This window comes from Phacochoerus africanus, chromosome 2 (genome assembly GCF_016906955.1).
Source record: "Phacochoerus africanus isolate WHEZ1 chromosome 2, ROS_Pafr_v1, whole genome shotgun sequence".
NCBI lineage: Eukaryota > Metazoa > Chordata > Mammalia > Artiodactyla > Suidae > Phacochoerus > Phacochoerus africanus.
In genome coordinates this window covers 11,107,946-11,135,647 of record NC_062545.1, presented here as the reverse complement: position 1 = coordinate 11,135,647, position 27,702 = coordinate 11,107,946, and positions in this window count along the sequence as shown.

The window sequence follows — 27,702 nt, the reverse complement described above, 5'->3', positions numbered from 1 at the left end:
TACTAAAATTATATTTAAATTTAACCCTCAAGATCTCAAATATCTGAAGAATATGGTATAAGAGCAAGAAAAAGAATGAACATATTGGTGAAGTGTGAGGTGCAGGGCAAAAATTCCTTTCCACATCTCAGTCACAAAAGAGTTGCAGAATCCTGACTGTGAACACATTTTTGGAAAAGGCACAAAGTGCTTGGTATTTACAGCTTTATAAAAGTGTAATTACTTAAAACTTTGCCATAGTTGAAAAGCTGCCATATTTATAGGCTACTCCTCTGGCATTAAACTATTTCCTCATTCCTCCCCCTGCAAAAGAAGATATTTAGTGGTGTTTAAGAGGTTCCCCTGGTTGAAATCTTCTGTACAATACTTGCTTAATGAGCTGATTAACAACTGTTACTGAGAATTAATGAATCAAATCACAGTGGTAATCACCATATTGCAAATCACTGTGTTGTATTAGGTTATGATGGAGCCATACATTTTACAGTGATGGCTCTTTTGTATAATGAAGGTATCTGAACAGATTGTATCCCAGGTCTCATTGAAGGAACTCCAATAATGTTTTGGATATAGGAAAGGCCTTTGGAAGTCCCTAAACAGTAAGCAACCAAAGTCTCTATTAGTAGAATATTATTCCATTACACACAAAAAGCATTTTGATTTTAAATAATTATTCAGAGTGCTTTTGAAACCTATTTCAGTCTTTCTATACTTCTCGTAATCCAAACACACAGAAATCTTGCCATCTGATGAGGCATCTGTTTTAACATGATTTGCAGGGGAATGGCAACTAAAACATAAATGGCTACTGCAAAGGGATTTTAGTTTTGACAATTTGCTGCATCGCCAGATAATTTTCAGTTTGGTATGTTAAATAAAATCTTTTTTTTTTTTTGCATTTAAGATAGTTCTCAAAAATCTCTTAATGTTGAATTTTTAATTCCATTAGAGAATGCTTTAATCATGAATAGTCATCCCAATAAAGTTTTTATAAACATAATGGAAAAATAACTATGACTGTTAATCTAAGCAGCAAATAATGTGCTGTCATGTGCTAATATTGAAATTAGAGGTATAATGAATTGATTTTGTGTAGATGGTTTTGAAATATTTAGTTAAAAACAAGAAATATACATTGGCCTTATGTAAGTTACAACATTTCCCCTTTTCAGTATAGCCTTATGGGTCAAGCATTTAAGGAAGTAATTCAAGAAGTTCCCTTAGTGGCTCAGTGGTGAACGAACCTGACTAGGATCCATGAGGATGAGGGTTTGATCCCTGGCCCTACTCAGTGGGTTAAGGATCCAGTGTTGTGGTGGCTGTGGTGTAGGCTGGCAGCTGTAGCTCCCATTGGACCCCTAGCCTGGGAACCTCCATATGCTGCGGGTGTGGCCCCAAAAAGCAAAAGAAAGAAAGAAAGAAATCCAAAATGACTTATTGGGGCGAAATGGGATCAGTGGCATTACTGCAGTGACAGGATGCAGGTCTGATCCCTGCCAGCACAGTGGGTTAAAGATCCCACTTTAGGTCAAGTGTAGGTCACATTTGCAGCTTGGATTATGCCATGCCACAGGGCAGCCAAAAAAGAAAAAAATAATGAAAACAAAATGACTTATTGCTATTATACTGGGGAGGAAATGGCTGATTGAATTAAAATATTTTCCTTAAATAATGTACACAAACTAGGTTTGCAGATTAAATAGACAGAATTATATAAAGGAAATTTATCACATTCAGAATATTTAAAACAAATTCAGCATTTATAGGTTATATAATAAAAAGATTAGATAATACAAATTACAAAGGAGGCTGAATCCCAGCTTGGATTTCCTAGGGAAGACCCATAAATACAACAAATTTTTCAGTCGAATATAAATTTACTTCAGCTAGCTAAACGTCTCATGTACACAGATTTTTAAACAACTCTACTTTTTAATTTTATATAGTCTTTACTTCTAATACGATCTCTATCCTATATTACTCAATCTAATGTATTTTGAATACATGCTAATTTTTGTCCAACTTTACCACAACACAAACTACTCAACAGTCAAATTAACCTATTCACTGCCTTCTAAACACACTGCAGAAATCCCTTCAGAGTGTGAAAGACAAGCATAGACTCTGGGACCACATTACCTGGATTCAAATGCCAGCTCCATCCTTTACTACCTGTGAGACCTACTTAATTTCTCTATGCCTCATTTCTTCATTTATAAAGAATTAGTATCCATCTCAATAAAGTTTATGTAGACGAAATCAGCCAATACAAAATTAGTGCTTATACAGGAGTAGTAGGAAGTAAGCATTAGCTACAACAAAAGGAATGAAAAGTTAATATGTAGCTTATTACATTGTTTCTAATTCTTACAAGAAGCCTATAATCTAGGAAGTATTCCATTTTTTCATATATGGACGCTGAGTTTCACTAAAAAAAAAATAAAAATGAGTATAATTGATATGCTTAGGAAGACATAGAATCCTCTAAAATGCTCAGCTGAAATTAGAGAAGGCAGAAAAAGAAAGAAAAAAGAAACAAGGAACAAAGGAAGAGAAAAATTACAGGCATGATAGATCTTAATCCACCTATACCAACCATCGCTTTAAATGTGAATGGTTTAAAAACGCCAATTATAAGAGAAAGGTTGTTAGAGAGTGGGTAAAAAATAAAAGATCCAACTCTGTTTTCAACGAGAAACCGGCTTCTCAGTCATGCCTTTTCTTTGGGTCACCATGACAGTTTTGAGAAGTACTTGTGAGATATTTTGTAGAGTGCCTCTCAATTTAGATTTGTTTGATGTTTTTCTAGTCGTTAGACCTGGATTATGGGCTTTAGGGGGAAAGACCAAAGAAGTCAAGTGGCATTTTCATGACAGGTGTGGCTCTACGCTGATTAGTACTTATAACTATGAGATTGTGGTTCAGTAACTCTCAAAGGAAATCTGCATTTTGGCAAGTGGCTCAAATAATTGTCATGATCAGGAAAGTTTGGGAAACACTGTATAAAAACATGCTTTAGTGAGAGAACGCCTCTTGCTACGAACACAATAGCTTGCTTGCTGTCTCAGGGTTCAGAGGGTGAGCTTCTAGGATCCCTCGTCCTTTCTACACTCACCCTGCTGACCTTTCTGCTGCCATTATCACCGGCTACGGCATTTTCATGCGTTAGTAGGCACACGATTGTCCTGAAACCATCCATGCAGCTACCCTGTTCTCATCTCCTGACGCATTCACACGGGAACCCTTGCGATGTTTCAGTTTCTTTGGATACGACCAAATACTGCATTTTCTCAACCTCACTAGAATTTCTCCCAGAGCCTCCGTGGGGCTTTGTGGTTTGAAATTCTGCCCCAGTGTCTTTTAGTCTGTTTCATCCAGCTATCGTTAAATGGGTCATATACGATCCAGCTATCGTTAAATGGGGCCCCACCTTCATTATATGTGGCTTGAAATACTTTTGCATCAATGTCAGGACTTTTTTTCATTGCGGATGCATACTATTTCAGTTCTACCTGGGCTTCTTCGAGGCTGAAGAGAGTACCTCACCAACCTGTTTTACCTTGTTTCCAGAGGAAAATTTTCACCACGTTCCAACAGCTTTACAAGTTAACTTTGAAACACAGCCCTATTATAAACTAGGAGCTCTCTGCTTTTACCAATCCCAAGCTTTATGGGAAGAAAGAGCGGGAAGCAAATAACATGGCCCAACAATCAATAAAGCATAAAAGTGGCTGCCCCCGGGCCTCTGGAGTCCACCCGCACGAGCACTGTGACTGGAGTGGAAGCAGAAGAGAGTCTCTCAAGGACACAGGGAGGCAGTCTGGGCACGTATGGCACAGTCGTCATCAACTGGGAGGCAACAGAGCCAACAGGAGGTGTGGGCACCCAGCAGTCAGCCATAGGGTGGCTTGGTTTCCACGATAAACCTCACGCTGATCCTGCAGCAAGAATGAGGAGCCATGAGTGACTGGGAGTGGCGACAGCCCTTAACCAAAGGCTGATCATGCCTGAATCAGCGTGAGGGGCGTAGGGTCAACCAGCAATCATCTTTTCAGAAAACGTTCTTTAATATAGGAAGAAATAACATCAGTCACTCACTAGCTTCGCAGCGTAAGAGATGACTTTATGCACTGTGATTTCAACAGAGAAAAAAAGAGAATAATTTAGGACTCACTGCCCCTTTTGTAGCTATGCAAGTTAAAAATTACAGTGTTACCAAGTAGAGCCGTTTTGGTCCCCAGTGGGCTTGGTTCTTTGTGTGTATATTTATCCAATTGTCTGATTCACTTAGTTTGTAACTACAGGGTCTTCCTCTGGATTTTAGAAATGAATAGCTCTAACAAGTCAAAGCAACAATCAATTCTTTAAAACTCAGATTTGCCCTGCTTGGGGTCATGTAAGGGTAGTTCCATGATTATCCCAAACAGCAATGACCTAGAGACAGAAGATCTTGGTCACTCCTGATAGCCACGGGAATTGTGATTTTGCTATTTGCTTTGTGTGGGTCTCAGCCAGCAAAGACCTACTCCAGATGACATTGAACTCCTAGGCCTTGTTCAAAGAGGAGATGGCTGGGCTTTATTTTGGATGCTAAGTAGATAAAGACTAGGAATTCACCTGGAGAATAAAAATAGCTCATCTGAACTTTTATTTATTTCCTCCACAGTAAGAGGAAGTTAATGTGAAGGAATCAGCTTTCCTGCTCGGGCATTATAAAGGCTTGTGAACCTCGAAATCTGCTTTTTATCGGATTTAATAATTTTTAGGCACTAGTAGAATCACGCTTATTTTTCTCTTCGTATCTGCCTCAGTCTGTTCTAAGAATCATTGCCACAAATTTCTAAGGGAAGACTAGACAAGCTTTGTCACTGAGATCCAGCTTGTTATTTGCAATAAGCCCCCCTGCACCATTCAACTTCCTAAACATCTGCTTCATTTTTCCATTTTTTTGGAATTTGCAGCTACTAACATAAATTCAATCCAGCTTTTACAGACCACATCTACAAAATGCTTGCGAATCTGTCTGGACTGCAATAAAACAAGAATATTAAAAAGCAGTATGATTTTGATAGACCCCTGGCCTCTCAATATATCCAGCTAGCTGGGTTACTTGCTTGTTTGCTCGTGGCTTCACATGGTCACTGAGCACCTGCTTTGTGCCAGGAATTTACCAGAGTCTCAAAATTGTCTGAGAAAAAAATAGACATGTTCCCTCTCCTTACACAGGTCATGCATTGGTGGCAAGAGGGAAGTGAGCTGACAATTGTGGTGCCATCTGTCAGATTCTTTGACAAGGTGGGTTCAGGATGTTCTAGAAGCACAAAGAAAGGACACCACTAACCGCTGGTCAGAGAAGGCCTTCCGAGTCAGTTTACAGGAGTTCAGGTGCCCAAACCTCAACAGCAAGGATCATCTTTCCCTTAGCTGATGACTTCTACAAAATCCTATTTAAAAACAAATAAGGTGGAGTTCCCATCGCAGCGCAGTGGAAACAAATCCGACTAGGAATCATGAGGTTGCGGGTTCCATCCCTGGCCTCGCTCAGTGGGTTAAGGATCCAGTGTTGCCATGAGCTGTGGTGTAGGTCGCAGATGCAGCTCAGATCTGGCTTTGCTGTGGCTGTGGAGTAGGCCAGCAGCTTAGACCCCTAGCCTGGGAACCTCCATATGCCGTGGGTACCACCCTAAGAAAAGACAAAAAAACAAAAAATAAATGAATAAATAAATAATAAAAACAAATAAGGTGATGATTATAGGGAGGCTTTCTTTTAATTTTGCAATAAGAGTTCCCGTCGTGGCTCAGTGGTTAATTAATCCAACTAGGAACCATGAGGTTTCGGGTTCGATCCCTGGCCTTGCTCAGTGGCATTGCTGTGGCTCTGGCGTAGGCCAGTGGCTACAGCTCTGATTAGACCCCCTAGCCTGGGAACCTCCATATGCTGCGAAAGTGGCCCTAGAGATGGCAGAAAGACAAACAAACAAACAAATAGTATGCACAAAAAAATAGGTTTTATATTTTGTTTTAATTTTTTTCATTTTTTCAAGTTTTTTGAGGTATAGTTGATTTACAATGCTGCAATAATTTCTGCTATACAAAAAAGTGATTCATTTTTATATATACACACATCCATTTTTCTTCAGTGCCTACTTTGAGATTTTAGATTCAAGAAGGAATCTTTTTTCTTTTTTAGTTGTGCACCTGTGGCACATGGACGTTCCCAAGCTAGGGGTCAAACTGGAGCTGTAGCTGCTGGCCTTTGCCACAGCCACAGCAACACTGAATCTGAGCTGCATCTGCAACCTATGCTGCAGCTTGCAGCAATGCCAGATCCTTAGCCCCCTGAGTGAGGCCAGGGATCAAACGCACATTCTCACATACACAATGTTGGGTTCTTAATCTGCTGAGCCACAATGGGAACTCCAAGAAGGAATCTTCTTGAAACTATCTGTTGTCCAGGTCTGACTTTGTGGATGTGTGACTGCCATCATCACACAGAGTCCTTGTCAGGAGGGCTCTGCATTAAAGGAAGAACTTAGAGAGGGGTGACACTAGGTCTCCAAAGGCACACATTTATTTATATCTAGGGCTGGCTCTTTCAACACAGACGTATTTTTAAAATAGACTAGGACAAACGGTATATTATTCCTCTTAATGATGCCTATGGCTTGTTTCTGTAATAAGCATTTCACTTTAATAAGTGCATGAAATGTTATATGATAATTGGGTTGGTTGTTAATTAGCCAGTAATAACTCTATTCTATTGCTCTAGTCATGGGCATAAAACTTCTTATGTGTTTTGTGTGTTGTGATGTGCTTACCGTAAACTTAGAAGTATCCTTTTAGAAGGGTAAGTGATTTTGTAGGAAGAGGGGGTGCAGGGCAGATATGGGATGATGGTGGGAAAGACAGAGGTGGGGAGGGAAGAGCAAGAGGAGAGTTAGGCAGGCAGATGAAGAAGGATATAAGGCCACTTCCCAGTGGAGGTGGCCTTTGAAGAGAGGCATCAAGTTGAGAAAGCAAGTTCTAGGGTCCCCGACTCTAGAAAAGCAGAGAGGCTCATGTGGCGGAGCCTCACGGATGGTGGGAGGATGGTGGGAGATGAGGTCAGACAGATATCACAAGAGACCTGGTGGCCTGCGACCTTACTCTAATCTGAGTGTTGAGACATGGCATTGCAGGCATGTGCTTTTGAATGATCAGATTAGGAAGCTTAGAAATGACGCCCAAAGTTGTCAGGTCCTAACCCCTGGAACCTATAAATGTCACCCTCTAGAGAAAAGGGGTCTTCGTAGATATGATCAAGGATCATGGATGAAGGAGGGATTCTTTCGGATTGTCAAGGTAGACCCTAAGTGCCATCATAGTGTTCTTGCTGGAGAGGCAGAGGCAGAGTTCTCACTTGCAGAAGAGGAGGAGGCAGAGAGTGCAGTGATGTGGCCACTATCCAAGGAGTGCCAGCAGCCCCAGAACATGAGTGAAGCCAGGAGTGGATTCTTCCTTGGAGACCCCAGAGCGAGCATAGCCCTGCTGATACCTTGATTTCATTCCAGTGATCCTCATCCATGAATTTCTGGCTTCCATAACTGTGAGAGAATAAACTCCTATTGTTTCAAGCCACTAAATGTGTGGTCATTTGTTACAGCTGTCATAGGACATCTATACATCAGCACGTGGATGATATTTAAGGGTATCTGCTAGAGCAGATGACAAGGAGTGAGCAGAGATGGAGAAGAGATGTCAGAAGGCGAGCTCTGGGGTCTCCAACACTCTGAACTAGGAGAGGAAGAGCTGAGATGAATGGGCAAGTGACTTCCATATGTGTGGAATGGGAAAATGGCCAAAACAAAACAAAATCCCCAAAGCAGAACTTATCATAAAGTCCTAATTTTTCTGGGAATTTTTCGAGGTCTTAAGAAATGGACAAACTTTTCACAAACTATAGAAGATAAAATTTAATCAATCTCATGTATATCCTAAAGGGCAGGTCCTTCTAGCTAACGTCTTTTTTTCCTTTTTTTTTTTTTTTTTTTTTTTTTTTAGGGCTGCACCCGCAGCACATGGAAGTTCCCAGGCTAGGGTTCCAATCGGAGCTACAGCTGCTGGCTTACACCACAGCACAGCAACGCCAGATCCAAGCCGCATCTGTGACCTACACCACAGCTCACGGCAACGCTGGATCCTCAACCGACTGAACGAGGCCAGGGATCAAACCTGCAACCTCGTGGTTCCTAGTTGGATTCGTTAACCACTGAGCCAGGATGGGAACTCCGTTGAGCTAACATCTGAGTGACACGTGTGGTGACTTTTTGATTTCTTTTTGTAACATACGTGTGTGTATGTGCGTTTAAATGTATTGACTATGAAATGTGTATATCAAGTTTGAAAAAAAAAGCATAAGGAAAGTGATCATTATGCTTTGACTCTATTTCCAGAATGAATTAGAGTCTATAGAATATGTCTTGCAATACTGGGTTTAAGTCATAGCTTGAAATGGGAATTAGCCTGATGTTATGACATCCTCGTGTATGTCATCATCTGATTCGTGATTGAACAGACAGTTATTTCTGACAAATTTAATCTTCGCTACAAAAGCATGGGTCTTTTTGCTTGAGACTTCCTTAAACGTGGATGATGCGTCATGTCATTTTCAGTCATTTGGGTCGATATTTTCTTTGAGCAAAGCAAAATTAAATGATGAAATATGCAGTCCTTATAGAAAAGAATGTGCTTAGGAACAAAATACCATGAATAAAAATTGAATGAATCAAAATCTCCCACATAAAATCCACTGATTTCCACTGAAATTAAAGGAATGGAGTTGTTGGGGGTATGGGGTGAGTCTATATGAGCAAAACTGAATGTATTATTGAAGTTGACCAGTAACTTACGACACAGGAAACCCATACAGATTCATAGTATCAAAAAGTCTAATCAAAACAGAGACACCATGAGAAATGTCCTACTGGATCGGTGTAACAATTTCAAATTATTTTATTTCCTTTTGCTTCCTTTCTTCCATCCCTACTCCTTCCTTCTGTTTCTTTCTCTAAAAAGATCCTGTTATCACAGACAAATGAGGCAAGTCAATAACATCCACCCAAACAGGCAGGATATATTGAGCCAATTCAAAGCTGGGTGAACAGCAGCTGTGGTCTTGCCTGTGAAATTAGTTCAGAGGTGGCTTTTGCGCAGTGAAGCATCAGAACTCTTTCATTTACACTTTCCAATAAACACTGAAAAATGTGGACTTATGTAAAATTCTATTTGTTGTGATTTTAACATCTAAGTCTGTGTATATATGTGTGAAAGAGAGGAGAAGGGAAAGAAAAGGAGCTAAAAGGTACTTTTCGGTCTATTCTAAAGATTTTTAAAGCAGGCAGCAGTGAAACAGATTGACCTTTTATTACTTCTGAATTGAGGACAGCTTCCTCCCTTTAAAGCTTCAATTATATTGCAGGTTTTTATGATTTTGGAAGATGCCATGGTAACTTAGGCAATGAACCCAAACCAAGCCGTTTGATGTGTTGGACTGTGTACCATAAACCTCTGCAGTTTTACCAATCTGGCACTGGAAATTACCCAGTTACAGTTTTTAGCTTAGTTTTACAAGTGCAGTAAGAATACATGGCTTATAGAAAATACTAGACTGAATGAGAAGGGAAAAAAAACAGGTATACATAAACTATAGATTAATTCACTTGAAATTTTTCCATTTAAATTCTGAAGAAAAACTTCAGGTACTAAACCATCTATAATTCTATTGGTAGTGTTTGCATTTCAGGAAGGATTTAGTAGTCTAAAATTATGCTGTGCTGTTGGTTGTGGAAAATTACTTTATGACGTTAAAAAGTGTTCATAATAAAGTTGGAGTGAAAAAAAACAGTTATAAAAACAGTAGATATCATATAAACTCAATCTTATTTACGTATACTTCCATGCAAATATGTCCATACATATATACCAAAAGGCAGAAATATAAAAGTGTTACAATAGTTATCTCTGAGTGTTGGAATTACCAATGATTTTCTTTTGTATGCTTTTCTGTTTGTTTTCCTAAATTTTACAGTGTGATGAGTTTATTTGACTATACGAAATCTAAAACACACACACACACACACACACACACACACACACACACACACACACACCAGCTGACTTTAAAAGAAAATAATTTGGAGTTACCGTCGTGGCACAGAGGTTGACTAGGAACCATGAGGTTGCGGGTTCGATCCCTGGCCTTCCTCAGTGGGTTAAGGATCCGGCGTTGCCGTGAGCTGTGGTGTATGTAGGTCACAGACGCGGCTTGGATTCGCGTTGCTACGGCTCTGGTGTAGGCTGGCAGCTATAGCTCCAATTAGACCCCTATCCTGGGAACCTCCACATGCTGTGGTAGAGTCCCTAGAAAAGGCAAAAAGACCAAAAAAAAAAAAAGAAAAGAAAAGAATTTCAAGTTCCAGCTGTAGTTAAAAAATGGTCATGGGCCTTACCATTTTAAAAAAGCCATAAATTTGAACATATATGAAGCATTTGTTTTCTGGTTAATCAAGGTTGTGATCTTTGAAAAAATCGAAATGCATAAGGAATACTCAAAGTTAATTTCTGCTTTCTGTCCAGGAGTTCTTTGAAAACCCAGCACTGGCATTTGAAACCCGAAAAGACAGCCATGGTCTCTGCTGGTGGAGGAAATAGAAATTGGAACTCAGGCAGATGAGGGAGCTGTTGAGAAGCAAGTTCTCAGGAAGAAGGAAGTGGTATAGAGAAGAAACTCCAGCAAATTGCAAGAGGTCCCTTGAATCTTTTGCCAAATACCAAGCTGAGCATGTGTGAAATGATGATATCTAGTAGAATAGCTACTTGGAGGCTATGAACTGGAAAAAAAATATATATATATATAAAACATTTGGACAGTGCTGTGAGATATAAGCTTTCAAGTAGCCAGAGTGGAGGTTGAGGTCTCAAAAAGGTGGTCCCTTATGAGTATAGCTATGATAGTCTTAGATAGAAGATATCAAAACCTCAAACCAAAACTCAACAGGATAAATCATGCCAGAACAAAAGACAACATTCCTTAAAGAAAGACAGTGTAGGAGTTCCCACTGTGGAGCAGTGGATTAAAGATCCAGTATCATCACAGCTGTGGCATAGGTTACAGCGGTGTCTTGGATTCAGTCACTGGCCTGGGAACTTCCCTGTGCCATTAATGTGGCCAAAAAAGAAAAAAAAAAAAGGAGAAAGATAATGTAATACAGAAGTTCAAAAGTGTAATGCAAACAATATTGAACATATAAATTACAATTTCTAGACTTATGTAAAGAATTTGTAATCACAATGAGTAAACAAATAGCACATCCTAACCAAGAAATAAAAACCACAGCAATTGAAATTTTATCATTTCAAAATATAGTGAAATGCAATAGTAATTGTAATAGTAGTGGATGGATTTAACAGCAAATTGAACTTCAGTGAACAAGATCAATACATTTGAAAACAGGTGTTTCAGTCTGGGTCTAGTAAAGAGAGAGAAATCAGGAGTTCCCATTGTGGCTCAGTGAGTAAAGAACCTGACTAGTATCCATGAGGATGTGGGCTCAATCCCTAGCCCTGCTCAGTGGGCTAAGGATCTGGCATTGCTGTGAGCTATGCACAGGACTCAGATCTGGAATTGCCATGGCTGTGGTATAGGCCGGCAGCTGAAGCTCTGATTGGACCTCCTAAATGGGAACTTCCGTATGCCACAGGTGCAGAAACAAAAACAAAACAAAACAAAACAAAAAAAAAGGAGAGAGAGACAGAAATTACACAGTGATTCAAACAGGGGAAGATATATATGAAGAATTAAGCTGTTATAGAAAATTATAAGATGTAAAATAATTCTCAGGGGTTAGAACAGGTAGGCAAAGAAAGATAAACTTGGAAGAATCCCTTCCTGAGGATGGAGGTTCAGACCTTGTTGGAAAAGGTACGGTTGCAGTCCACTGGATGGCAGAGGAATTTGCTGAATATTGCAGGCCAAACCTGGCCAACAGTCATCAAGCCATCAGGAAAAAACTGTGGTACAGGTGAGCCACAGATGGTGAGCAAGTATTTAGAGCAAGCCAGGACTGCACTGGAAAAGCAGTGAGAGTTAAACCTATAGGGAATAAATGAGCTGCAGCCAGTGAACTGGTTCACAGAAAGAGTTGGGATCCTGCTAAAGGTGGTTGGGTGTGAATGTGTAGTGTCTGCAGCAAAGAGACTCACAGAAGACACACCTCCAGGGTGATGGGGTAAAGGAGCAGGCACCCTGAAGGAGCCAGGTCGATGCCGTGTTTAGAAGTCTTAAAGCATATTGGAAGGGCTATGAGAAGGTGACCACCAGCCCGGGCTAGGGTTGCAAGGTCACTAAGAGATTGCGCATTTGGTGCATATGATTAGGGCAAAGCACCTTTAAATGGCCACATATCTGCATCGCTGACCAACTATACAGCAGTCAGACCAACCAGAGAAGCTCCCTTCCTTCCCAGTGTCTTTTCAGCGCTAACTACTGAGAAGCTTAATAAAATCCTCAGTGCAAAGGAGAAATGCTGTAAGAATGCCATCCACTATTATAAAGAGGGTATTGAAGGGAAAATTTGGCGCTGGAAGCAATAAGTGGATAACTGTCACAATCGGGCAACAGAAATTATATAAACTAAAGTACAGAGAGAAAAAAAAAGATTTCAAATAATGCAGAGACTCAGGGGCCTGGAGAGTATTATAAAGTGGTCTAACTTGTGTGAAACTGAAATTCCAGAAAAAACAATTGAAATATGTTAAAAAAAAAAACTTTAGCAAATTGAAGAAAAATCAGAAAACTCTATGATCCAGGAAACTCAATAAACCCTAAGCAGTAAATACACAAGGAAAGTCACACCCTGGCACATCAAAATCAAACTTTTGGAACCAAAAGTAAAGAGAAAAGATTTAAAGCCGTCGGAGGCAAAAGATAATCTACATAGAGGAAAACAACAAGGTTTACTATTCACACACACAGACAAACTAACACAAGATAGAGACTTAAATATAGTACATAAAGCCGTGAAACTCCTAGAAGAAAACAGAAGAGTAAAAATCCTGGACTTGGGTCTTGATGATGATTTTTTGGATGTACACCTAAAGCATGGGCAACAAAGTTAAAAAATAACAAGTGGGGCTACATTACACTCGAAAGTTTTTGCACAGCAAAAGAAACCATTGACAAAGTGAAAAGACAACCTATGGATTGGGAAAAGATCATTCGCAAACCATATATGTGAATAGGGGTTAATTTTTGAAGTGTACAAGTACTTATACAACTCAATAGCAAAAAACAAAATATAACCCAGATGAAAAATGGGCAATCAATCTGAAGCGACATTTCCCAAAAGCAGATATATGAAAGCTTCACAAGTTCATGAAAAGATGCTCAACGTCACTAGTCAGTAGGGAAATGTAAATTAAAACCATAATGAAATATCACCTCATGCCTGTTAGAATGGCCACCTTCAAAAAGGCAAGAGAGAACAAATGCTGGCATGGATATGGACAAAAAGGAATCCTGTGCAGTGTTGGTGGGGCTGTAAATTGGTGCAGCCACTATGGAAAACATTATAGATGATCCTCAAAAATTTAAAAATAGAACTACCATATGACCCATTAATTACACTCCTGGGAATATACCCAGAGGAAACAGAAACTCTAAATTTGGAGTTCCCGTTATGCCACTGCAGAAATGAATCTGCCTAGAAACCATGAGGTTGTGGGTTCAATCCCTGGCCTTGCTCAGTGGGTTAAGGATCTGGTGTTGCCTTGAGCTGTGGTGTAGGTCACAGACGCAGCTTGGATCTGGAGTTGCTGTGGCTGTGGTGTAGGCCAGCAGCTACAGCTCTGATTAGACCCCTAGCCTGGAAACCTCCATATGCGATGGGTGCGGCCCTAGAAAAAAGAAAGAAAGAAAGAAGGAAGGAAGGAAGGAAGGAAGGAAGGAGGGAGGAAAAGAAAGAAAGAAGGAAGGAAAGGAAGGAAGGACTAACTCGAAAAGATATCATTATGACAGTTCTCATGGTAGCTCAGTGGGTTAAGGACTCAGCATAGTATCCATGAGGATGTGGGTTTGATGCCTGGAAACTCAGGCATCCTTCAGTGGGTTAAGGATCCAGCATTGCCACAAGCTGCAACATAAGTTGCAGACTTCAGATCTGGTATTGCCATGGCTGTGGCATACCTGCAGCTGCAACTCCAATTCCACCCTTATCCCAGGAAATTTCATAGGCAGCAAAAAGAAAAAAAAAAAGGAAAAGAAAATGTATCTCCATCCACATGTTCATAGCAGCATTACTTCATTACTTACAAGAGCCAAGGCATGGAAACAAACTTAACTGACCATCAATAGATGAAAGAATAAAGAAGTTGTGGAATATATACATATATACATATATACATATATACATATATACATATATGTGTGTGTGTGTGTATATATATATATATATATATATATATATAGAGAGAGAGAGAGAGAGAGAGAGAGAGAGCTGTCAGCCATTAAAAATGAGGTAATGGAGTTCCTGTCGTGGCCCAGTGGTTAACGAATCTGACTAGGAACCATGAGGTTGCGGGTTCGGTCCCTGCCCTTGCTCAGTGGGTTAACGATCCGGCGTTGCCGTGAGCTGTGGTGTAGGTTGCAGAAGCAGCTCAGATCCCGCATTGCTGTGGCTCTGGCGTAGGCCGGTGGCTGCAGCTCCGATTAGACCCCTAGCCTGGGAACCTCCATATGCCGCGGGAGCGGCCCAAGAAATAGCAACAACAACAACAACAACAAAATGAGGTAATGTTACCATTTGCAACAACATGGATTGACCTTGAAGGCATTATGCTAAGTGAAATAAGTCAGACAGAGAGAGGTAAATACTACATGATCTCACTTATATGTGGAGTCCAAAACAAAAGCAAAATCAAAAACTTGTATAAAAAAGAGATCAGATGTACGGCTAACAGCATCAAAGAGTGGGTGGAGGGGGAATTGGAGGAAGGTTGTTCAAAGGTGTACACTTCTAGTTATAAGAAAATAAGTACTCGGGAGTAATATACAATGTGGTCACTGTAGTTAACACTGTATATGGTATAGAAAAGTCATTAAGAAAGTAAATCTGAAAAACATGGGTGGATGTTAGCCGACCCACTGTGACAATCATTTCACAACGTGTGTACATCAAACCATCTTGCCGTATGGCTTAAGTCTATCCAGTGATACATATCAATTATTTTTTAATAAAACGAGGTAAAAAAGGGTAATTGCTTATTTCACATCAGAAATCAACAGAATCCAGGAGACAATGTTTAAAGAGCAGGAAAAAAATACTGTAAATGAGAAGTCCATATGCAGCAAAAGTATGGAAAAATGTACTTTCAGATAGATAAAAGTTAAGCAAATTAATAACAAATAGACCTGTGCCATGAGAAAGGCTTAAGAAAAATTTTCATACCAAAAGGATACAATATTAAATGGAAGCCTAAAACTACAGAAATAAGAAAAAAACAGACACAAGGAAATGGTAAATATGATAAATATAAACTAACTTAATTATTTTTGTTTGTCATATCTTTGATAGACTACCGACTGTCAAAATAGAATAATAACACTATATTATAGGGTTTATAAGATATGCAGAGTAAAACATTAATATATGTGATAACAAGAGCACACCAGAGGGCAGCGGCGTTCAATAAAATTGCACAGTTATAAGGTACTTACATAGGAATGATGGAAATATCTTACATAGTATATGAAGAAATCTATTAGTTGAAAATAGAGCATGTATTTTAAAGATGTATATTGTAATTTCTAGAGAAATTATTAAAATAATAAAAAATAGCTAAAAAGCCAAAAGAGGGGATTAAATTCAATAATAAAAACATATGAGTTATGCCAAAGAAGGTAAGAAGAGAGCAACAAAAAGAACTGATGGAATAAGTGGAAGACAAATAGCAGGATGGAGGACTTATACATGAACACATCAATAGTTACATTAAATGTAAATGTAATAAACACACCAACATAAAGGCACAGATAGTAACACTAGATAAAAAATGCAAAATCCAAAAGCATGCTGTTTATAAGAGAAACATTTTGATATGAAGATGGGTTAAAGTAAGTACATAGAAAAAGAACACCAATCATAAAAACTTTGGAGTAATATAGGAAGCGCCTATATTAATATAAGGTGAATTATATATGAATTGATATCATAGACAAATAGAAATGTTTCATAGATATCAGAGATAATACAATAGAGAAATATTCTATAAACATTAACAATAGGGGGGAATATTTGGTAATGATAAAAGGGTCAATTCATCATGAAGGCAGAACAATTTTAAAATGTGTTCATTTAAAACAGACCTTTAAAACACATGAAGAGGAGTTCCCGTCACAGCTCAGGCTCAGTGGTTAACGAATCCCAAAAGGAACCATGAGGCTGAGGATTTGATCCCTGGCCTCGCTCAATGGGTTAAGGATCCGGTGTTGCCATGAGCTGTGGTGTAGATTGCAGACGAAGCTCAGATCCCACATTGCTGTGGCTCTGGCATAGGCCAGCAGCTGTAGCTCTGATTAGTCCCCTAGCCTGGGAACCTCCACATGCCACAGGTGTGGCCCTAGAAAAAGGCAAAAAGACTAAATAAATAAATAAAATAAAACACATGAAGAGAAGACAAGAAAAGCAGAAATAGATAAATCTATAATTACAGCTTGAGTATAATACTCCTTTCTCAGTTACTGATAGACCAAATAGACAAAATTGTGAAACAATATAAATGATTTGAATAGCATTATGAACTAATTAACATAATAGACATATTTTGTATAATACACTCAGCAACTATAGAATGCACATTCTTTAAGTACAAGTTAATGAAGTTAAATTGTAATCCATAATATGTCTCAATAAATTTCAAAGGATTGCAATGTTGCTAAGTGTATTTTCTAATCAGATAAGAATTAAATTAGAAATTACTAACAAAAAAATGGAAAAACCCTAAATATTTGGAAATCAAGAAACACATTTTTAAAATAACTGGTGAAATTAAGAATAAATCACGACAGAATTCAGAAAATTTCTTCAACTGAATTATAATGAAAACATAGCACATTAAACTATGTGGGATATAGGAGTTCCCGTGGTGGTGCAGCGGAAACAAATCCGACTAGGAACCGTGAGGTTGTGGGTTCAACCCCTGGCTTCGCTCAGTGGGTTCAGGGTCTGGTGTTGCCATGAGCTGTGGTGAGGTCGCAGAAGCGGCTCGGCTCTGGCCTTGCGGTGGCTCTGGCGTACGCTGGCAGCTGCAGCTCCAATTGGACCCCTAGCCTGGGAACCTCCATATGCCGTGGGCGCAGCCCTACAAAGGACAAAAGACAAAAAAACAAAAAAGATATGTGGGATATAGCTATAGCTATAATTAGGCAGGTCTTGATAGCTTTAAAGGCGTATATCCATAATGTATAAAAGTTTAAAGTCAATGCTCTAAGTTGTAAACTCCATAAATTAGAGAAAGAACAAATTAAAATGAAACTAAGCACAGGAAGGATAGAATTAAAATAGGAGCAAACATTAGCAAAACAGAAAACAGACAAACAATAGAGAAAATCAACAAATACAAAAGTGGTTCTGAGAAGAGATTTTTTTTTTTTTTTAAATAATAAGCCCATAGCAAGAGGAAAAAGGAGAGAAAGAAGGGAGGTGAAGGGTGGGAGGGGGGAGAGAGAGAACCATAAATGACTATGTCAGACATGAAAGAGGTTAGGTCTCTGCACATTGTGCAGATGATTCATTTATTTATTTATTGTCTTTTTCCCTTTTCTAGGGCCGCTCCCATGATATGGAGATTCCCAGGCTAGGGGTCTAATCAGAGCTCTAGCCACCGGCCTACGCCAGAGGCGCAGCAACTCGGGATTTGAGCCACGTCTGCAACCTACACCACAGCTCACGGCAACGCCGGATCCTTAACCCACTGAGCGAGGCCAGGGACCGAACCCGCAACCTCATGGTTCCTAGTCGTATTCGTTAACCACTGGGCCACAACGGGAACTCCTGTACAGATGCTTTAAAAGGCTACTAAGGTTAATATGAACAACTTTATACCAAGAAATTTTTACAATTTGTTTAAATTGACAAAAACCGTGACAGTTCCAAGAAGAAAACATGAACATCTTACATATTTGTTAAAATGTTGAATTCATAATTTTAAACCTTCCCGCATAGAACACTCCATGTGGGCCACTTTTAAGGAAGAAATAATTACAGTCTTATACAAACTCTTCCATAAGAGAATGGAAAATAGAAAATGAAGGTTGAGACAAGTATTAATCTGACAGTGAGAACAGATGCATTACAAGACAAGAGAAGATTTTCTATCATAAACACAGATATTAAAGTCCTGAAAAAATATGAGTATATCAAATCCAGTTACATGAAAAGAACAATACGTCACTACCTACTGATACTTTTCCCGGGAAAGCAAGGTAGTGTAACTTTCAAAAATCAATTTCTATCATTCGCCACATTATTAGAGTAAAAGAGAGGTCATGATGTCATTTGAGATGACAAAGAAACATTTGAAAATATTTAACATACATTTGTAATAACAAACAAGCAAAAACAACCTCTTAGCAAAGTGGGAAAGAAGGGAACATCCTCAATCTAATTTTTTAAAAAATCTATGAGAAACTTACAGCTGACCTTATACATAATTCAAACACTGAATGCTTTCCCCAAGACTGGGAGCAGTGCAGGGATGTACATTCTCACCAATTCTATCCGACATTGAACTAGTGGTTCTAAACAGTGGAATGAAGCAGAAAATAAGTAAATAAATAAATAGCATCTATATTGGAAAAAAGAGAAATTCTCTGTTCATAGACTATTTGTTTACATGAGGAGAAAAGTCCTAAGAAGTTGCAAAATAATTACTAGGAATAGTGAGTGAATTTAACAGTGCTATGGTTTTCTATAGAATAACTAAGAAACCGTTAGAAAAGGAAATGAATAAAACACTTAAAATTGAATGAAAAATACAAAATAAATATAAATGCATTTAATGTGAAGTGTGCGATACAATACCTCTACAATAAAATTTTCAAAACTAATGCTGAAATTTTGAATATGTGAAAAGCTATTCCATGTTCTTGGATAGGAAAGTTCCATTTTTTTATTATTTATTTATTTATTTTAAATTTTATTTAATTTTTATTTTTTGCTTTTTAGGGCCACACCCACGGCATATGGAGGTTCCCAGGCTAGGTGTCCAATTGGAGCTACAACTCCAGCCTATGCCACAGCCATAGCAGATCTGAGCCGTGTCTGTGACCTGCACCACAGCTCACCACAATCCCAGATCCTTAACCCACTAAGCAAGGCCAGGGATCTAACCTGTAAACTCATGGTGCCTAGTCAGATCCGTTTCCACCGCACCATGACAGGAACTCTGAAAGTTCAATTTTAATAAGAAGATGCTTTGCAGTTTGAGTTATGGATTGAACAAAATCCCAACCATAATCTCACAAGATTTCTTTTTTTGGTAAGAATTGAAAATTTGATAGGTTTTTCATTGGAGGAGTACAAATTTTTAAATATGAAAGTATAGAATGCATCCAGTGGTGTCAAATTGGAGTTGGAGATATCAGTATGAACTCATGATATTAAAGAGACGAATATACACAGATGTTATGAGCAATTGCCTGTATGTGGATACGTTTCCTAAACTGCACTCTTTTCCTATATCTTTCTGATGAGAAGAGCTGGACGCAATGAGCTGCCCATGGCAATGAGCATACTTCATGCTGAGATCTTGGTTCCCAAACACCACCCTCTTCTTAAAAAGACCAGGGCTCCTTGAGCGAAGGTGATTCCAAAGATGGGGCAGGGAAAGTACATGAAGCTTCTGGAACTTCTTTTGTGTCATGAAATTAAGAAGGGGCTCAAAGAATTGATGATCAGAAAAAAGTAAGAACCTAAGCAATGATAGCGATGGGTTATCCTCTACTGGATAAAAAAATTCCACAATCCATTCTGATACAAATAATAAATAAACAATCCAACAAATAGGCTGAAGGAAACCTCTTCCTTACAGCAGAATGCCAGTTGATAAATATCAAGGGAATGGTAGATCTAGGGAATCATCATTGCATGCTAAAACTGTTAAGTGAAAGTTTTATGAGGAAGGGGATATTTACATAGAATGAAGGTATTTGCCCACAAATTATTTATTATTTACCAAAGGAAAATAATACCTTTCTAGGGTAGAAGGCTCTCAATTACCAAGAAATATAAGTTACTGTCACCAATACTGGGACAAATTGACATCTTATGTCTCCTCATATTATTCACTAAGAAGGGCACAGCACTTCAGTGGTACTCCTGACCAAAAAAAAAAAAAACCCAAAAAACAAAAAACAAAGCATACTTATGAACTAATAGTGAGGAAATATCAGGCAAACTCATTCTGAGATACATTCCACACAACATCTGCATGACTGTCTTCAAAACAGTGAAGACAAGACAGAGGAACTGTCCACATGGAGGAGGTTTTAGAGACACCTGCTCCTCATATGTAAATGTATGTATTATATGTAAATACAATACATGCTCCTCAATAACAGCCTGGACTGAGAAGTGTGTACATATAATGTATAATGTGTAAATGTGTGGATGTGGGTTTATATATATATGTATACAGGTGTGTGTATATTTGTATATTTATATATGCATATATGTTTGGCTGTGTACTTGTGTGTATATACACAGAGATAATATTAGAATGATTGACAAAATTAAATATCCATATGCCTTGTAGGTTAGAAAATGTGTCAGTATTAAAATATTAATATCAGATATAGTATTAAAATAGAAAATGTATCCATATTACATCAGTATTAAATTTCCTGATTTTGATCATTATACTTTTGTTATATAAGACAATGTCCTTCTTTTTTTTTTTTTTTTTTGTCTTTTTCCCGTTTCCTTGGGCTGCTCTCGCGGCATATGGAGGTTCCCAGGCTAGGGGTCGAATTGGAGCTGTAGCCACCGGCCTACGCCAGAGCCACAGCAACGTGGGATCCAAGCCACGTCTGCAACCAACACCACAGCTCATGGCAATGCCGGATCCTTAACCCACTGAGCAAGGCCAGGGATCGAACCCGCAACCTCATGGTTCCTAGTCGGATTCATTTACCACTGAGCCACAACTGGAACTCCGAGAATGTCCTTTTTATGAAGTCAATATTAAAGTATTGGGGGGCAGGATAAAAATCCTGCTATTTCCAATTTCAAATAGAGAGAGAAAGGGAGCAGGAGCAAGAGAGTAGGAGGGAAAAGAGAGGGAGAAAGGGAGAGACCAATGGGGCAAATCATACAGGATTGTTGAATTTGGGTAAAGGTTATACGTGAGTTCCTTGTAAAGTCTTGCAACTTCTTTTACAAGTTTGAAATTAGAGAAAATTTAAATGTTGAAGAAAAATGGGGACAATTGTTGGATAGACAGTTCACGAAAGAAGACATAGGATAGAGCAGGTTTCTTTCCTGGAGGACTGCTGGGGTGTCCGACGGGGTCTCTGGCAGCCAGGTGACAGTACCCCCCGGTCAGCTCTATGGTGGACTCCAGGGCTGTGGACCACCTGTGTTGTGCTCGGCATCTCCTTGAGAAGCCACACGAGGTTGTGGCTTCATGCTTTGGTATCTGTGCATTTTTTGGAGAAATGTTAGCATGGATAGCAATTGCTGGAAATTATATCAGTCTCTTTTTTGGAGGAGCAGAAAGTTTTACTCAGTTAAGACCAATTAAGGGAGTGGGAAAAAATGCCTGCCATACAACTTAGATGAATTGGAAGGAAAATACATTGTTTTTTTCAAGTTTAACCACGTCAAAGGGGATGTGGTGTTGCAGAAGCATCTTTAGAAGAGACCAGGTTTTTATAGAGTCAGCAGGAACAGCAAGGTCCCCCGTGAAAAGCACACCAGTTCCGACCGTGTTCCTCGCAAGAAATAGATTTTAGAGAAAAACACAAGAATGTAAAGGAAAAATCTAAATATCAGAACTAGACAAACTGATTTCTCATATTACCAGAAGGATAAAGTCCTGAGAACAAAACTGAACATTCATCAGTTACCACTGGCCTTTCCAAATAGAGCACCGGGTAGAGGAAGCCCCGTAAGATGCTTGTCCTAAGGATTGGCCTTTGTTTGAGAGGAGAACTTTCAGGCCTCTCCACTCAGATGCCTTCACTTTTTCCTCCAATTCAAGGTCCTTTGTTGCTGGTGGAGTCATGGAAACATGTCTTGAAATGAGGGCTTCCTTTTCCTCCTACTCTCACAGAAAACAGAGCACCTCCAGAGTACTTCCTACTGACAGATAGTTCTGGCCTAGCGCAGCATTCAATGGTAATTAAAAAAATCCCTATATTCCAAGGTGTTCCTGACTCTCCCCTCCCTCATATATAGGCTTTCCCTTCCTAACTCAAAAAAAAAAAAAATGCAAATAATAGTGAGTAACCTACTACTACAGGGCTGATCCAGTTTTAAACAACCTACTACTAAACTTGAAGTTTTTCTTTCTTTAAAAATAATTTTAGGGGAGTTCCCATCATGGAGCAGTGGAAATGAATCCAATTAGGAACCATGAGGTTGCGGGTTCGAACACTGGCCTCACTCAGTGGGTTAGGGCTCCAGTGTTGCTATGACCTGTGGCGTAGGTCACAGATGCCACTCGGGTCTGGCATTGCTGTGGCTGTGGTGTAGGCTGGCAGCTGTAGCTCTGATTAGACCCCTAGCCTGGAAACCTCCACATGCCATGGGTGTGGCCCTAAAAAAAAAAAGCAAGAAAAAAATAACAATAATTTTAAATCCTCTCCTTTTCAGCTTAGGGAAATGCCAGTACTTGAAAGATTAACTTTTCCCAAACGAAAGAAAGCTTGACAAAATTTTAAATCTTGAGATAGTGTTTTATAGATTAAAAAATGTATTTTTAAAAGAAAATAACGACATCCTAAGGGAGAGTTAGTAAGGTCTCACGTGGTTTTTATAGGCATTTTAAAAGCCAACATGCACCCGCTATGCTGGCCAAGCCCAGCCTTTTGAGGTGAGTGGGGAAGAACTGACCACAGCTGTGTGGCTTATCCTGTACTGGGTCTTTGGTACATGCAGGAGGAGTCCCTCTTGCTGTACCTAGTTGCTGCATGCAACGAGGGCTCCTGCTTGTTTTCTGTGTCGATTCCACATATATGCTGCATTTGTGATTCATTTACCAACACGTGTCAACAGAGATTTGAACCCTGTGGTGCTGGATCTGAGGACTCCAAAAGGAAAAAACTAGCATAGCTCAGTCACTCATGTGAAGAAGAATCTATTAACCTATTGATGTGTAAGACAGAAGAGAGTTGTCTTTCAAATTATGTCACCACAATAGCCATTTCTGTGTGTGTGTGTGTGTGTGTGTGTGTGTGTGTGTGTGTGTGAGAGAGAGAGAGAGAGAGTCGCAACTTAATAAATCATTTTATGGATCTTCCCTTCATTATTTGTCATATGAAATATCAACCCATATGTAAACTTTGGGAGGAGGAGAAGATGAATTATATAAGTTGCTCATTTAATCCATTCATTCATTTAAATGAGTTAAATTAAGATATTTGAAGTGCAAGAAGAGCTCCCTGGTAACTCATTGGGTTAAGGATCTGGTATTGTCACCCGTTATGGCTCTGGTTGCTGCTATGGTGTGGGTTAGACCCCTGGCCTGGGAGGGGCCCGAAAAATAAAGCCAAAAAATAAAGTACAAGAAAATCTAGCACTTAATAAGTGGCAAGTCTGTTGTTAATACAAAAAGGGGATGATTTAAATAACTTAGAGCCTCTCCAGGAAAAAGATACACCATGAATTCAATTGTCTTATTTGGGGGGATTGTTAGATTTTCCCCCTGATTCTGAGTTGGGGGTGGAAAGGGCAATAGCTGAGAGTAAGAAAGAGCTTAGAAAAAAAAAAAAGAACATTGGGAAGATAAAGAATCCTTAGAGGAGAGCCGCAGATGGTGGGGAAAACAATGGATAAGATAATTTTTGGCTCTAGCCTTCAGGTGGCGCTATAATCCCTTCAGAATCAGTTCCTGTCCAGCGGATAGTGGCCCTGAGCTGGAGGAGAGTGTGAGTTAAGAGAGGAAAAGGTGTGGTTTAGAGGAGGGGAAAGGCAGGAAGTATTCATCTCACAGGAGATATTAATACATTGTCTGAATCTTGGGGGAGTGTCTGTAAACAGAAAGAGGAAATATGTACCTCTCCGGAGAGAGAAGAGTTCTATAAATTCTAATACTAAAGTATCATCTTTTTTTCTGATTAAAGCAAAATGGGTTGGGTTTTTTGGAAAGAAAATTCTGGTGCTGTTTTTCTGATGTTTCAAATGTGTGATCCAACGGATAGAGCTCCGTGAGCAAAATAATGTACAAGTGAATTTTTACGCTGACACTTCTAAGTAACATTGGCTAGCCCATCTCTCTCTGGCTGCAACTATATGCAAGCCAATTATATTAAATTAATATATAACTGCATGAACCCTTTCTTATTTCTCTGTTGTTTTGGCGCCCATTTATTTGCTTGTCCTAAAAGGAGTGATGGATCAGCCATTTTTAAAATCCATTTCAAGAGAGATGATAACCATTACCCATCCAGTCTGTCTGTTTCATTAAGTATAAATGAGTCGGTGATGAGAAGAGTCAAACCTTCATTTTATTAGTATTAATTTTAGTTTTTATTTTTGGATCCCTAATTTGCTTTCGCATTTGATACCTTAGCCAAAAAAAGCAAAGTCAACCGCTGATCTGTTGGTTTTCCCGCGGCGAGTGTAATTGGACCCTCTTAAGCAATGGCGCAACTGCGCGCAGATACCACAAAGCAAGGGAGGTGGCTGGATGAAAAAGAAATCTTTTAATATACTTGTGATTAACTGGCAACTATAATAAGAACTTGCAGGGGAAGAGAAACAAACAGAAAAATTAACATGGTAGGACACAGGAAGATTATTTGCACGGGAGGAAGAAAGGGAAAGCAATGCCCAGGCTCTCCATCTGACAGCCACCTGTTTGATAAATAAGCAATAGGGAAAAACAATTTCCGCCCCCGGATTTACACATCTTGTACTCTTTTAGCCCCAACCTTTGTGCACGGCCACAAATCTGACACTAAAGAGCAAGTCTATGAATTATGGAATACGAGAGATGATTTGGAGGATTTGTGTTAGAAATAGGCAACTTTGCTCTCTTTATCGAGGACCCAGCATTCTTCCTTGGTGTCTTGTTTCTTCAGAGTTTTCAGGTGATATATTTGAATGTTCTTGGCCACATTGTTAACTCACTTGTCATCCAAAAGATTCCTCAAAAGATTGTCCAAAAGACAGCCATTCTGCTCAAGGGATAGCCAAGCCAATTGTTAGAATAAAAGCTACTGTCATCGATGTGTACCACGGCGAACATCATAAGCTGCCTCGTAGGTTTGTACCTGTGAGAGACTAGGCTGCTGAAACAACACCATGCGGACCCATTTCCAAAGGTGTCTGTTAGGAAAGCGAGCACCCGGAGGGTGATATTCTTGACCAGGTGTTACTTAAAATCAGCAAAAGACGACCAATGGACCACGACTATGGAGTCTGGGTGACGGCCATGGTCACAATGTGATTCTTGGTAGCTAATTTCAATTATGTTAAGAAAAAAGGAAAGTAAGATGTAACCAATCTTGCTAAAGGGGGAATAAAAGACATGGAAACAAGAGAATTAGTCCAGACTAACAAAACAGATATTAATCCTGTGAAATATAAGGTCTTGAAGCAACCCCACAATTTGCCTAACAGAGTTTAATTACTCCTATTTTTGAGGAAGGTACATAAAGAAAGTTAGTCTTCTTAAGGTTAACCATCTGTTTCCTCAATTGTAATATTTGACCATTCCCTTTTTAGTATGTAATGGGTCAAATGTTAAATTTTATGCACATGATCTTTTTAAAAGTAGCGAATGACTTTTTCACCTTTATTGAGGTATAAGTAACAAATAAAATTGTAAGATATTTAAAGTGTGAAATGTGGTGATTTGATATAAGTATACATTGTAAGAAGTTTCCCCTCATCAGGTTAATAGACATACTCATCATCCCACGTATTTACAGAGTTCAACTTCTTTTTTTAGATTCTACAAATCATTGATAAGAGATACTCTGCAATATTTATCTCCCTCTGCCTGGTTTATTTCATTTTAGCAACATGCGCTCTAGTTTCATCCATGTTGTCATAAATGACAGGACTTTTTTCTTTTGAAGCTGAATGATGTATACATATGTATTATTTTTTCTTTAGCCATTCCCCTGTGGATGGGACACTTAGGTTGTTTCTGCAGCTTGGCTGTTTTAAATAATGCTGCATTAAACATCTTTTCGAGATGATGACGTTGTTTTCATTTCCTCTGGTTCTCTACACAGAAGTGAGATTGCTGGGTCATATTATAATTCTCTCTTTAATTTTTTGAGGGAACGCCACATTATTTCCCATAGTTATTATACCAGTCGAGAGGTTTACATTCCCACCGACAGTGTCCAAGGGTTTCCTTTCCTCCAAATTCTTGCCAGCAACTGTTGTCTCTTGTCTTTTCGAAGATAGATATTCTAACAGGTGTGGGGTGATACCTCATGGTGGTGTACGCAGGATCTTATGGGATGTTTCTGATAACCTGTGAGGTGCTCACAGAGCTGAAGTTACTTTGTCAAAGTCAATTAGATAGTATTCATATGCTGGCCAAAATCAACCCCATAATCAATGTACCTCCCTGGCCTGAAAGTCTTTTTTACAATACAGCTTAGTTTTACCATATCTGCTTTACCATGATGCAGTCAGCCGGGATGCCATTCAGGAAGACTAGATTTTCAGGGCCCGAGGCTGCTATGCTCTCCAGGATAATCCTTGCAAATGTTGTCTTTTGTCAGGGCAAGGTGGTTATTGCCTCTCTCTCTCTGGTTTCTTTACCTGAGACTGTTGTTATCAACATATTGACAAAAGACTAGCTGGTGTTCAGATCCTCTCTGCACCAGACTTTTATTATGGCTGCGATGCCTCATTGCCTTGGTGGGCAGAAAACATGGATTTATACTCATTAATCCCATGGCACTTTAAATGACCTGCCCATTTCTGTGGCCTTTGAAACATAGCTTCATTAGTTTTGTGTAGGGGCCAAGCTTTGATTATGTACCTTGAAAAAGTCAAAATCTATAATTAGACCAAAATAAAACCTGGGGAGTTTCGAAGTCTCTGTGGAGAAAACCACAAATCTATTCACTTGTTCCACTTAGTTTTGACTCAGCCGGTAATATTTATAGAGAGGTCATTATGCTCACAAAACTGTCTACCAGGAGCCTGAATCATGATGCCTAATAAAAATGGGTTTCCACACTCTAAGACCCATGAGAACAATCAGGGGATTTTAAAATATTAAGAACCGTTTATTAGAACAACAATAAACAATGTTTGGGGGATATTGAGAATTTCTTTTCTATATATTAACATCAAGGTCTTATAGTGTAGCCAAAATAATCAATATAAATTATATTATATTGAACTTTCTTGTTTGCTTATATAATTATGAATTACTTGGCAACACATAAATCAGAAGATACTCCCATCTGTACATGGG